Consider the following 12,793-nt stretch of genomic DNA (forward strand, 5'->3'; position numbering starts at 1 on the left):
GGGCAGCAAAGAACTGTCTGCTGGCTACTCCGAAATTAGGAGTCGGGGCAGCCACACAGACTTTGCTCCCACCAGACGCTGATGATTCTGCTAAGCCTAAAGATCTGCAAGAGGGCGACACGTCCCTCAATCCCAACCCCGAACCGCTTATGGAAGGACAGAAACGAGCTAAATCCTTCTGGGGTGCGCTAGCCGAGGAGGCCAGACAGAAGCACCGCAGAAAAATCAGAATCTAAGAAATCTGGACTACGCCACCGCCCTACGCGCCCCAAGATGGCGCCGAGCAAAGAAGAAGGGCAGGGCGAGAATGCCTCCGGGGAACAGGGAGGAAGCGCTAAAATCAACAAGCGCACACAAACAAGAAGGGGGAGGAGAACGAGGAGGAGAAAAGCAGCGGGGACGACCGGGAGAGAAGGGGGGCGTGAATAAGGGACGGAAACCCAGTCAGAGCGGCTTTCGAAAGAAATGCCCTCATAGGGCAAACACCCTGTCGGTCAGAAGGCGAGGCGGGCCAAGATGGCGGGAACGACCACCCGCAAGGGAAGTGGGCGGGGCCGGAGCCCGACAAAAGGTACCGGAACCGGAAGTGACCAGTCAGTCGAGTTCCGACTCCGGATCAGACACTTCCTGGGACGAGTGGCTTACAAGTGATTCGAACTTAGAGGAGAAGGAAACGAAGATAAACAGAGTTAAGGGCCAAAATATTCCTATCCAAATTAAAGAGGAACCAGGAGGGGGAGAGATCCCTCTCACGGACTGGAGAAAAATAAAGACCGCATGCGCCGACTGGGCCCCATCGGCCGCGCTAGCATTCCCAGTCCGGGTGACGGATGGGGGTCAAAGGGTCCACTCGCCAATAAATCCTAAGGATATACAAACAATTGTTAAAGCAATTGCAGATAAAGGGCTTAATTCTGCCTTGGTTTCCACCCTGATAGACGGGATTTTCGGAGGAGATGACATGCTCCCATTCGATATAAAACAGTCTTGCAGACTGATCTTTGACGGGGCAGGAATGATTGTTTTTAAACAAGAATGGGAGGACAACTGCACGAGGCAACTAGCCCGAATAACGGGGCGGACCATCACTACACGGCTCCAGCCTACAGCGGCTAATGGGTACAGACCCAACAATGATTACCCCCCATGCGCAAGCCCAGGGCTTGCGGGCCCACGAAGTTATGACAACTACTCGTGCGGCCAGAGAAGCTATCCGTGTAGCCTCCAGAGTTGTCGCCAAGCCATCGCCATGATCCACAATAAAACAAAATGAAAGTGAGAGTTTTACACAATTTGTAGATCGCCTCCAGGCAGCGATCGACTCCTCGACCCTGCCTGTGGAAGCAAAAGGCCCGGTCCTTGCAGACTGCTTACGTCAACAGTGTAATTCGAAAGCCAAAGAAATCTTACGGTCCCTGCCAGCGGGATCAACTATCGCGGACATGATTAAACGTGTCGCGAATGAAGAACATCTAGCCCGATTCAAGTTGCCGTTCGCACCGCAATAGCCACTATGATGGTATGTTCTAAATGTGGCCAGGCAGGCCACATCGTAGCAAACTGCCCTTGGCTTAGGGACCCGTCAACGCTGCCCGCCCGCGTCAAAATCGACCCAGAGGACCGTGTTGGCTTGTGGAAAGAAAGGGCATTTCGCCAGGGAATGCAGATCTAAACGCCAGGGAAACGCAAAGGGGAGGGGGCACCCGGGCCGCACACAGCCCTCTCCCACTTGGGACATAAGGCGGCCCAATTATGCCAACCCCGAGTGGGGCGAAGCGCTCCCGAATCCACTGCCCCTCGACGGGCGACCGACTTTATGGTTCAACCGACGATCCAGCCGAACCGTCCCTGCCTCAGGGACAGCAACTACCACCCCTCGGGGCGAGACCCCAGGGTGGCCCTGACAGTAAGGTGTGATAACCCGCCAGTGATATGGGGAATCTGCTCCCTCTACAATACCTTAGATGGCACCACCATTAGCGTCCCCTTTTTGATCGATACTGGAGCAGATGTTACCGTTATCCCCGAAACGAACTGGCCCCCACACTGGAAATTGGAAGATGCCCCTTGGTAGGTGGAGTCGGAGGATTAACTCGAGCTCGGAGAAGCGCCCAATTAATAGCAATTACACTTCACACAGAAAAAGGACCAGAGAAAACCATCAACCTTTTCCCATATGTCATGTCAGGAGTCCCACCCCTGTTGGGGGAGGGACGCTCTGGCTCTATTAGAAGCCAGGGTGACAAATTTACCATAAGGGCCACTGCTACACACCCACTTCTGCCAATCAGACTGACGTGGAAATCATCCGACCCAGTGTGGGTCGAGCAGTGGCCCCTGTCAAAGCCTCGAATGGATGCTCTTCTTGAGCTAATCGACCGCGAACTACAGCGAGGCCATATAGAGCCCTCTACTAGCCCATGGAACACACCCAGTTTTTGTAATACCCAAATGATCGGGTGAGGGTTTCGCCTCCTCCATGACCTACGTAAGGTAACGAGAAAATTCAACCAATGGGTCCCGTCCAACGCTGTTACCTATGAACTCTATGATACCAGAGGGACAGCCTTGCGCTGTTCTCGACATTAAAGACTGTTTCTTTTCGATACCCCTGCATGAGGAGGATAGAGAACGATTTGCCTTTTCCGTCGTATTCCCAAATAGCCAACGCCCCAATTTACGCTTCCAGTGGAAAGTACTACCCAAGGAATGATTAACTCGCCTACTATCTGCCAAATAACGGTAGATCGGGCACTGGCACCGGTTCGACACAGCAACCCGACAGCAACTATCATTCAATTATGGATGATATTTGATCGCCGCACCGTCAGGGAGTCAGGTAGACCAGCTGGTGTCGACAGTTTCAGACACTCTAAAAACAAACGGATTCGAAATCGCGACTGCAAAAATTAAAAAAGGACCATGTGTAAGTTTTTTAGGAGTAAACATCACGAACTCCTACATAACCCCTCCCAAATGAAAATCCGTCGGGACATCAAGACGCTCCACGACATGCAACAGTTAGTAGAATCCTTGCAATGGCTCCGCAATATCGTCCTGGTCCCTCCAGAAACCATGTCCCCCCTATACGACCTTCTGAAAGGCAAAAACCCATGGGAACAAAAAACTCTAACGACAGAAGCAATGAGCTCTCTTGACTTTATCGAGCAGCAGATATCGTCAAGCTCACTCGCCAGATGGAAGCCAAATGTATCACTCGATCTGTATGTGCATTTTACGGCAGGGGGGGGAGTAGGGGCACTGGCCCAGGGCCGCCCTGAAAAAGCTCAACCAATACAATGGGTAGTCCTGGGAAAACCATCATGTGCATTCTCCCCAGGAATCGAGTGCCTTGGTAACCTCATCATGAAGGGCAGAAAACTCGCCCTAAGACATTTAGGTATTGAACCTGCCACAATATACCTACCCTTCCGCAAACAGCTCCCAACGCAATCAGTAGCAATGTCAGAACATCTAGCTGTAGCCCTCGTCGGATTTGGCGGAGAAGTCCGGCATGCCAGAAAGCCCCCCTGGACTCAAATGCTGAAAATCGTCGACATCGACCTTCCACAGAAGGTCATGGACCGGCCCCAGCCGGGACCAACAGTCTTCACAGACGCATCCTCAGTAACCTCAACTGCGGCAGCAGTATGGCAATCGGAAGGAGAATGGCACCGTATCAAAATGACCAATCGTGCGCTTTCAGTTCAACAGCTGGAAGCGGCGGCAGTGGTACTGGCATGCGGACTGTTCCCAATGGAACATCTCAATATAGTAACCGATTCAATGTTCGTGGCCAAGCTTTGCTTAGCCATGTCAGGACCCGGTGTGTCGACATCTATAATAGCTCTAATGCTAGAAGAAGCGCTTTTTTCCCGAAAGGGTACCATATCGGTCATCCACGTTAACAGCCACGACCCAATTAAAGGTTTTTTCCAAACCGGTAACGACAAAGCAGATGCCGCTGCTAAAGGATTGTGGACACTAAGAGATGCCCGCCAGCTACATGAATCCCTCCACATTGGAGCTAAAGCACTAGCAAAGAGATGTGGAATTTCAGCCACTGACGCGAAACACATAGTAGCACGTGCCCCCATTGTCAAAAAACACCTCTATGGTCTAGTGGAGTCACCCCAGAGGTCTCAAAGCCTCTGAGGTGTGGCAGACGGATTTTACGTTCTGTCAATTTACTGAAACCTCGAGCGTGGCTAGCGGTGACTGTAGACACGTATAGCGGGATGATTGTAGCTACACAACACCTCAAGACCGACTCCAAAGCAACCATCCAACACTGGCTGACAGCCATGGCTTGGCTTGGCGTCCCTAATCAGATCAAAACAGACAACGGTCCAAATTTTGTATCCAAATCAGTCCAAACATTTCGCTCTAAAATGGGGCATTACCTTAATACACGGCATCCCGTATAATAGCACGGGGCAGGCCATAGTCGAACGAGCAAACCAAACTTTAAAATCTAAATTAGAGGTATTAGCAAAAGCAGAAGGCTTTACCAACACTGTTCCCCAGGAGATCAGGCGCGCTTACTAGCGACTGCTTTATTAGCACTAAACCAATTCCCCAGGGGAGAAGAGGTAAATAGTCCCACCCAAAAACATTGGGCCACTCGGGCACTAGAGGAAGGCCCGTTAGTCATAATTAGAAATGAGCTGGGAGAATGGGAAAAAGGATGGAGATTAGTCCTTACAGGACGAGGATATGCCGCAGTTAAAAAAGATGGAATAGTTAAGTGGTGTCCGCTTAAATCTATTAAACCAGACCTCCAGAATAAAACTAATGAAAACTATGAGTTTTTGTTCACAGGACCGGATTATTGGACGCCCTCGTAACCCGTACACCCCGGTGGCAAAAGAAGACGACAAGCCGACAAACACCCCATCCGAACCTGGAAATTCCGCGCTGGGAGAAACCAAACAACGACAAATTAGCCCCGCAGGGGGGGGCCGCGATGCCTTTGTGTGATTTTGATCCTAGAGCTTGTCACCATAGAACAGGTAAAATCAGGCCACCCCCATCAGCCATTTAAATGGTCCCTCTTCCGATTTGAGGATCACCAGATTATCGCAACTCAAATAACATCAGGTGCGCCAAGTTTCACTACCTCTCTGTGTCAGCTTGTCCCGAGAGACCGGTGCTGGGAATACCTAGGATTTTATATGTGTCCTAGCTCTAACCCTGGGAAGGCATATTGCAACTCCCTAACCAATATTACTGTAGTTACTGGGGGTGTGAGACCATAGCCCCTGCTTGGATACCGGGTAGTGGTAGAGACAAATACCTAAAAGTCCAATGGGGTCCATATGGGTGCATTCCACCGCAAGCATGACGAGGACGTGGAAATTGCCAATACCTCTTCTTAATGTTACCGAGTCCGAGAAAACAGCTGGTTACTTGGAAAAATGTGGGGAATAAGATAAACAGAACCAGGGACAGACAGAGGTGGTTTAATCATCATAAAAAAGAGGTTGTCCCAAATGATCCATGGCCAACAGACCCCAACCAAGCAATTGGTAAGAGAGTGGTCCGGGCTATTCGCAGCCAGGACTACATTATCAGAAAGACCAACAACCAGAAAACATCTACCACGCCACCCACCGCCGAAATCCTTATGGAAATCCTCTCTGGAAAATGATGCAAGCTAGCTACCAGGTATTGAACAAAACTAATCCAAACCTTACAGAGCATTGCTGGTTATGCTACGGAAGAAAACCACCCTTTTATGAGGCTGTAGGAATAACGGATATGCCTTTACAGTCAAATGGCATAAATCCGGCCCAATGTATTTGGGACGCAGAAAAACAAACCATTACACTGACACAAGTGGTGGGAAGTGGCATGTGTATAGGCAAAGTCCCAGAGCACAATAAGCAACTATGTATTGGTAAGGCACGGTACAGAACCCCTGCAAGGTAGTTAATACCGGTCAAAAATGCCAAGTGGATTTGTTCCACTGTTGGACTTACACCTTGTTTGTCCCTGGAAATATTTGATGAATCCTCAGAATACTGCGTCCAGGCATCCATAATCCCTAAGATCTTTTACCATCCTGAAGAATATGCCTACGACTCATATATTACCCCAGCACATCATCTGTCAAAACGGGAACCCTTTACAGTACTAACGATAGCTACTCTAATGATTATAGGAGGTGCAGGACTAGGCACAGGAGTAACATCCCTAGTACAACAGAGCAAAGAATTCAGCGCCCTGAGAGTGGCAGTAGATGAGGACATGGCTAGAATTGAGCAATCAATAACTGCACTAGAACAATCAATTAGATCATTATCGGAAGTCGTGTTACAAAATCGAAGAGGATTAGACCTGGTTTTCTTACAGCAAGGAGGGGTGTGCGCTGCACTAAAAGAAGAATGTTGTGTATATGCGGACCACACAGGAGTAGTGAGAGACACTATGGCCAAATTGCGAGAGGGATTGAAAAAACGAAAAAAGGAACGAGAGACACAACAAGATTGGTTTACATCATGGTTTAACCACTCACCATGGCTGACCACCCTGATATCTACCTTGATAGGGCCAATCGCAATGATCATGATGGCACTGATCTTTGGACCCTGTCTATTGAATAGAATCGTGTCGTTTGTTAGAAGCCGACTAGAGAGTGTTAACATTATGTTAGTAGAACGCCAGCAACTGCTTTAAGAATAGTGAGTAGATATATATATATAAGAATAATAAAAAGGTGTGCTCAGTGTTACCCCCAATTATCCCTGAAATTATCCCAACTTACACCCATTACTAACGGTTACCCCTAACTTCCACCCGTTTAACGTGCCTTATCTTTTTCTTCAAATATATAACATATAAGAGTGTCATATAATATAGAATAACGATAGAGATAGACCTTATTCTTAGAATTGTTATATTTTAACTAATTTACTTATGCATAGGGAGGGGGGAGATGTAGGTAGTTAGGGCCCGGCGGCCGGAAGATGTCGCGCTGTACGGAAAGATAAGACCCCTCTCTTAATAGCCAATAGTATTTAATTTACGACGTAAGCAGACGGATGTGATGTTGTAAACCTAAGCTATATAATGCTCCGTTGCCCACCAATAAACGCCATTTGCCGTCCACCACATTGGTGTCTGTGAGCTAATGGACCGAACGACCCGGGGTTGGTCGTCGTGCCGTTCCTGAACCAGGTCGTCACGCCAACGACAGGCAACACAAGCACACACACTCCATTACACCTACAGCTCCAGCTTGTGATACCAGTACGGCTAGAGGTGCCATTAAACTTTGCAGATGCCATTGCAGGTGGAGGAAACATTTAGGATGCCATTGCAGATGCAGATACCGTTGCAGATACTCGTGCAGATAGCATGGCAGATGCAGATATCAATGCAGATCCCATAGCAGGTGGAGACGCCTGCAGATGCAGAGATGACGGCAGATGCAGAGACAATTGCAGATGCAAATACCATTGCAGAGGGAAATGCATCACAAATGCCATCACAGCTATCTACATCATTACAGGCACAGGCACCCATTAAATATGCTGATACAATTTGAGATATCGGCACAAAATACAAACAGTTGGAGATACCATTATAGACCCTGATACCAGTACCGAGACCACGATACCAGTACCGACAGGCACACCAATACTGACACCATTAGTAGTACAGAGACCATTAGAGATACCCTTTCAGCTAGCGAAAGAATGACTCATGCGGGTACAGAAACCAAATACACAGACACCTACAGAAACCACTGCAAGTCCATGTGCATTGAGAGAGATACCATTGCCTACAAAGGTATGTCGCATTGTGGTGGGTTGACCCTGGCTGGGGGCCAGGTGCCCACCAGAGCCGCTCTATCATGTCCCTCGTTCACCAAACAGGAGAGAGAAAAAGTATAACAAAAAGCTTCTGGGTCGAGATAAGGACAGGGAGAGATCACTCACTAATTGTCATCACGAGCAAAACAGACTGAACTTAGAGAGGAAATTCATCTAATTTATTACTAAGCAAAACAGAGGAGAGGAATGAGAAATAAAAATCAAATCTTAAAACACCTGCCCCCACCCGTCCCATCTTCCCGGGCTCAACTTCACTCCTGGCTTCAACCTCTGCCCCCCCTCAGCAGCACAGGGGGACGGGGAATGGGGGTTAGGGTCAGTTCATCACACATTGTTTCTGCTGCTTCTTCCTCCTCAGGGGGAGGACTCCTCTCATCGTTCCCCTGCTCCAGCATGGAGGAGTCCCTCTCACGGGAGACAGTCCTTCACCAACTCCTCCAACGTGAGTCTCTCTCCCACGGGGTGCAGACCTTCAGGAGCAGACTGCTCCAGCGTGGGTCCCCCACGGGGTCACAAGTCCTGCCAGCAAACCTGCTCTGGCGTGGGCTCCTCTCTCCACGGGTCCACAGGTCCTGCCAGGAGCTTGCTCCAGCGCGGGCTTCCCATGGTCCACAGCCTCCTTCAGGTGCCTCCCCCTGCTCTGGTGTGGGGTCCTCCATGGGCTGCAGGTGGACTCTCTACACCCCCTCATCCTTCCTCCATGGGCTGCAGGGGGACAGCCTGCTTCACCATGGTCTTCACCACGGGCTGCAGGGGGATCTCTGCTCCGCTGCCTGGAGCACCTCCTGCCCCTCCTTCTGCACTGACCTAGGTGTCTGCAGAGTTTCTTACATCTTCTCACTCCTCTTTCCGGCTGCAAAAGCTCCCTTTCTAACTGTTTTTTTTTCCTTTTTAAATATGTTATCACAGAGGTGCTGATGGGCTTGGCCTTGGCCTCAGGGCATTAAAGGGCCCTCCTAGGGTGAGGGATTGTTGCTGTAGCATTCTTTCAGCCTCCTGCAAGGCTAGACTGACCACGAAGAGGCCTTTCTCCCAGACCCAGTATCGCTTTTCTGCAGCTTTGAAGCTGCCTGAGTGAAACCCTCCGTTGCACGCTGCCACACGTGTAGAGATGCCCCAGGAAGGGCAAAACCCCGTTCCACCTGGAGTGGATCTGTGGGGTGTGCTGGGCCCAAAGCTTGCTATGCCCCTGCTTCAAAACCCAGTAATTTTGGGGCTTCCTCATGAAGAGGGGTCCAATCCCAGGAAGCTCTTTTGCACGTTAGATCGTACAGGGGACGAGCTGTGGCAGAGAAATCCGGACTGTGCTTCCTCCAGCATACCAGCAAGCCTAGGGTATGTTGCAGCTCCTTTTTGTTTTCTGGGCTTTCTCTCTGTTGTAAGGTGGCCAAGGATTTGTTGGAATACACACGGCTCCTCCTTTCCACCAGCTGCCTAAGAACTTCACCTCAGCGGAGGGAAGTTGTACCTTTTCTGCCTGAACCTGAAGTTCTCAACTTTCCAGGTGAGTAATTATTTTCCTTTTGGGTTTGTGCCACTGCAGTGGCATGGGACCCCCCACCGATATATCATCAATGTATTGGTACGTTTTAACTCCTGAATCAAAAAAAATTCACTCCATAGCCAATGTGACTATTAAGCAGGTATCCTTTATTGCAGTGCTGGGAGTCACACGGGGATATTTCCACGAGTGTGCGTCTCGACGAGGCACAAATTGTACGTGATTTATATTACAAAAGAGTTACATATTCATCAGGTTTCTGATAAATGTAATACATATTCATTATTATTCCGGGAACTCCTGAATATATGCTAATGTCCTGACACGCCTGCGCAGTTTCTTTCTCAGGTGGTCATCAGGGGTCGTCCTCCTCAAATCTTCCTCTTTCTCCTCTTCTTCAGTGTACACAGTTGGGTGACCTCTTCTTCGTGATCTCCGTTTTGCAAGCTCAGCAACCTCGTTATCCGTCCTGCCCAGATGGTCCCAGGCTTGTTGGCATATTGGGCCCCCTTTATCAGGTTTCCTCAAACTTTGTGTCTTTTTTCTAGTTCATACCCAAGGACTGTTCCCTAATTTACAGCTTCTCTTATCCTGTTTCTACATTCCAACTCTTTTACTAATTGTTTTCTTTCGTACTGGAGCATGAGACAGGCGAAGCCTGAGCTTGTGCGGCCTGACTCAAGTGTTGCCAAGTTATATATTCTGTTTTAAAATTCTTCTAGGCTAATTAGTTTCCCTTACTCATTCCTTTTTGAAAAATCAGAGGCTGTGTTTCCATTGCCGTGGAGTAAAAAAGTCACACGAGTGCCTTGGTACCAAGAAGCCACCTCAGCATAGTCGTGGGGTTCCCCTCTGCATGATTTCACCTGCTTCCTAGTAGACACGGTGCTGCCCAAGCTCTGGGGTTTCCAGTGCTCAACCCAGCTTGGCCTGAGCCACATGAGGAGTTTCTACCCTGTGCAGCAAGAATTTCAGAAACTTAGGACAAAGCTTTCTGTCCCTGCTGTTCTGCTCACACATACCTTGGTGTAAGAGAGATTTGTAATTGGCAAGGAAAGAGTTCCTTGTTGATTTGAGAAGTCTCAAAGTGACCCACAGAGAACCCAGTCATCTGGAGGGTACGTCCCTACTGAGCACGTGGCCCGTGGACTGAGCTGCGAGATAGGGAAGCTCCTGATGTCGGCTTCAAAGCAAGCCTCCTCCATCTGGTTTTGCTCTAGGTGGCTGCTTGGTTGCCATTTGTTTTCAAAAGACACTAGCACTGGGAATTCAGCTTGGGGGCTTGGAGAGGGAGAGAAGAAGCAAGCATGTCTTTCCCAAGGGCAACTGCTTGGTGCTGGGAAGGACGCCCCTCTGTAGCAGCGTCAGCGTAGCTTACGGGTGATGCAAAGCTGAGAGGATCTCCCAAGTCAGTGCTGCAGGAACGTGGCAGTTTGAGGACCGACCGTGTTACAGCTCTTCTTTTGCATATCACTGTTGCTCAGGCAGGGTGAGAGCTTTGGTTTCCATTCCTGTTATCTCCAGGAGGAGAGGGCCATGGGAACCACCGCTGCTTATGCAGTTCTGTGCAAAACAAGCCTGTGGCATGAGAAGAAAGATTTGGAAGACTTTTTTACTGCCTTCCAAATGATTTTGCACACTCAAGTGAAAGAAAATCATCTCAGTTACTGAGACTGAATTAACGTTTTATTTTCCCTCTCCTTCAGGCCCATCCGAGGAAAATGGAGGAACAAATTGTATGGGGGACATTTGGGAGTTGAGGGGGTGTAGATGTGAGATTTCAAGTAGTTTGTGCGTGGCAATAGTGAGAGAGACTGTATTGTTCCATTGCATTTAGGGCTAACTGCCTGCTGCTGATCCTCCCTCAGCTCTCCCAGACGCACATCAGTCTGTACAGCCTTAGCACGTATGTCGGAGAAAGAACAGAAAGTGCAGAAAATTAGCCGAATGAACTTTTTTTAACACCTTAATTGTATAATATTACACTGCAGCCTTAAAATCAGGGTTAGCGAGAACGTTTCATTCTCCAGCCGCAAGCTTTAAGCAAATACTGATAAGTGATATAAATGAGCAATATCAGGGCAGCAAGTAAGGTCTTTTAAATCTTTTAAAATGTTGTGGGGATTTTTTCTTTGAATTGCTTTAAGACTTGAGTTACAGTAAGGCAGTTTCTCATCTCCTCTGCCAGTCAGCACAGTAAGCTTATCTGAACATCCCACTATTAGCCCAACTGAGTTACATGAATGTCACATTTGCAGTCGGTGCTTCCATTTCATTGGACTGTTTTACTGTTTTACAGCATAGCTCTGCTCTGAAAATGTTAGAGACTATAGCTAAACACTGAGAGAAGCTAATGGATGCTGTGTGCTATTTCCAACTTAAAGAGCATGGACAAGTTCAGAAATTTTTGATAGAGATGATATGAAGATGAATTAAGAACATAAATGAATTCAGGTGGAATTTCTCTGTATCTGCTAAAATGCTGCCTTTCTTCTTCCCCTTGAGGTATAGTCCATTTAGTGGAAGACTGTTCTCTAAGTACTGGAGACCTTGAGCGTGAACGGTATCTTTTGTATGGGGGTGCCCTTATCACCGAAATCCGGGAATAAACCTCGTAACACCAATGTAGTGTTAAAAGGCAGGCATTCTTTATTGCAGCGCTGGATGCACGGGGGATAGCTCCACCCAATGTGCATGCCAGGTGATCACCAACACACAGGGTATGTAGGATCAAAACATACATATTCATCGTTTTTCTCAGAAAGGGCAGTCCTATGATAATCATTTCTTAGAATCCATTTCCATATTCTCCTCCCCGTCACGCATGCTCAGTGATTTGAGTCGGTGGTCCTCAAGGGTCTCTGGTGGTCGTCAGTGGTCTCGCACCCGTGTCCGCTGGGTGACCGTCTTCTTGCAGGCATGTGCAGTATCCTTGTTGTAGGTGCACCTGTCCATAGCAACTTACTTCATAAGATTAACATCTCCAAACCTATTGTTCAGTTTGGTAGGGACTGTACATGGGACATAGCAGCACTGTACCTTGCCATGGTCAGTGAGCTTCACTACCTATTACCTTGGTTACAAACTAATTATCTCAACCTGATCCTATAGTTTCTGTTTCACGGCCCCTATCCCATGGTTACATTTCCCCCCTTTGAAAGTTTTGAAATAATAACTTTTGAAGACTTCCACTCATATTTTCCTATCCTAGACACATTGCAGATGTTCTTAAACTTGTAACCATAGCACCTACACCCCAGTGTGTCTGCTCATGTTTCTCTTTTGCAAGTTCTAACATAACTTGTGGAGTTACTATTACCTGATTTTCTGGTGTTACCCACCATCCTTCCATATTCTGAGATGCTTTTAAGTGCTCTGCCAATTGTTCATCTAGTTTGCTGTATCTTGCTTTGAAATTTGGAATTTTCATCTGTTTTACTGGTACTAGTGCAAG

Source organism: Grus americana, unplaced genomic scaffold, assembly GCF_028858705.1.
Source record: "Grus americana isolate bGruAme1 unplaced genomic scaffold, bGruAme1.mat scaffold_717, whole genome shotgun sequence".
Classification (NCBI taxonomy): Eukaryota; Metazoa; Chordata; class Aves; order Gruiformes; family Gruidae; genus Grus; species Grus americana.